Source organism: Aplysia californica, unplaced genomic scaffold (genome assembly GCF_000002075.1).
Source record: "Aplysia californica isolate F4 #8 unplaced genomic scaffold, AplCal3.0 scaffold00128, whole genome shotgun sequence".
Taxonomy (NCBI): Eukaryota; Metazoa; Mollusca; class Gastropoda; order Aplysiida; family Aplysiidae; genus Aplysia; species Aplysia californica.
In genome coordinates, this window is record NW_004797398.1 from 1002566 (window position 1) to 1004635 (window position 2070).

The window sequence follows — 2070 nt, forward strand, 5'->3', positions numbered from 1 at the left end:
CACGTTCTTGATCTAACATTTTGCACTTTCTTTCTGAGCATAACGTAACATTTTGCTTTGTTACTGTTGCTGTTGTTGTTGTTATTGTTGTCATTGTTGTTTCTTTTGTTGCTGCTGCTGCTGATTTTTTAAACGTAACATAACGTTTTGCATTTTCTTTCTAAGATAACTTAGCACACATTTAGAACTGAAAAACTTTTGTCTTTTCTCTTTTGAAGCTGTGTGAAATAGTGGTCACAAAACTATAGTCCGCGGGTTTGATCTTACCCAGGAGGTCATAATTAATTAATCTGGCCAGCCGCCAGGTCATCAGGAAGGACTTTCAGAAACAGAAACAAAAATAAACATTGGAAGATGTGCTTGTAGCTTGCTTGAGCACTTATCAACATAATAATTTAAACAGAGCAAATTAAATGTTAAAAGTACAGAGAGGTCACCATTACTAGCTAATGCACCACGCTCTTGCTCAATTTTAACGATACAAATCTTAAATCTAACAAGTTAATGGATCATATTGTGCAAAACAGTTATCCAGCCCACGTTCGGCATTCTCCCCGTAATTTTGCTAACTTTGACCAGAAGTTTGGTGACCCCTGCTCAAAAAGAACGTTCAAGGTACTTTATCTTGATGTTTGTATGTCATTGTCGGAAGGAAATGCTTTATTTTCTTGCCAAAACCTAATTAAAACAAAACTTGATAAGATTAAATTTTGACAAAGGAAAATTGCCCCAGGTCCATAAGCAATCTTTTCGAAGATTTAAGGCCTACTGTTTTGATGAAGCACATGTGTGAATGATACAATTAGTCAGAAACATGTTGTTTAGTTTACTCCTCAACTCCTCAGTCTTCGAGTGGACGTGCAGCACCGATGAACACACTCATGAACACACTCATGAACACACTCATGAACACACTCATGAACACACTCATGAACACACTCATGAACCCTTGAACTCAACAGTTTGATAGCAGCTCTGTTTGTTTTATGTTTTGTTTTAGTAGAGGTTTTACAGCGCTCGCAACTGCATAAGGTCATATGATCGAGCACCAGAAGATTAGAGAAGTTACAAAGAGAGTAACAAACAAATAAAAAAAAAGAAGGAGAGGAGATAAGGACGATAGATGTTTGATAGGAAAGAAGAAGCAAACCACACAAGAGCACCCGCCAACCACCCACGTATAGCAACTCCGGAGAGCCGTTTTGCCCGCTTTTGTCCACATTACCCATTCTTGTTTTATAAAAAAGTAAATTCTGCCTCATCCGGTACAGAAATGGTCATCAAGACGACCAATTTGAGTCCACTGGAGCCTAGAATCCCCAGAAATACCATTAAAAACGGAAAAAAACAACTATGTGGTTGAAAAAAAGAAAGATAAAAAGAAAGCACGTGTGCCCTCATCTATATTCCTCTGACTGCAACACATCTGCACTAAGTTTGAAAACACAAACAAACAGAAACAACAACAACAACAGCACACACATACACACACACACACACACACACACACACACACACACACACACACACACACACGTGATAAAAGAAAATCGGTCGTCAAAACAACTTTCGAAGAAATCACTTGTTTACAAATAAAAAAGATAATTCAAGTGATTCATTACGATTTATTTATCTTAAAAGATGACTTCAATCTTTTTCCTGTGAAGGAATCTCTGACCCACATTAAAACAAACAAACAAATTAAAAAACAAACAAACAGAAGCCCCTTGCCCTAGGCTGTCTAAGATGATTTTAAAAACAAGTCTAGCCCATATCTTACCGAAATTCTGTTGTATCCCTTTCTGAGCGTGGGAAGAAACCCGTTGGTAAATCTTACAACAAACAAAAATACACTTATACACTACACAGCTAACGAAGCGAAAATACACAACCTCACAGGACGAGATTCAAACACAGAATGTGCACGCACCGTACAAAAATATGCACTCCGTCCAAAGCGGCGGCGAAGAATTCGAGTAGTTGCGTGATGAAATGGGCTAAGCAGCGACGGTCCACACGCGTCCAAATAAGTAATCGTTCACCACACACACCCAGAGAGAGAGAGAGAGA

The 2070-nt window shown here is 38.5% G+C and overlaps 1 protein-coding gene across 2 annotated transcripts in view; it reads right to left on the reverse strand.

The window, feature by feature from the left end:
• LOC101845617 (purine nucleoside phosphorylase) overlaps positions 1-2070 on the reverse strand; it is a 104757-nt gene that overhangs the window by 75027 nt on the left and 27660 nt on the right. Inside the window, exon 1 of one of the 2 annotated variants that reach the window (XM_005096415.3) lies at positions 1781-1926. The exons of the other annotated variant lie outside the window; for it this stretch is intronic. The gene's annotated coding sequence lies outside the window, so the exon portion shown is untranslated. Of the gene's footprint in view, positions 1-1780; positions 1927-2070 lie in introns of those variants that run through there. 2 annotated transcript variants of the gene reach the window in all.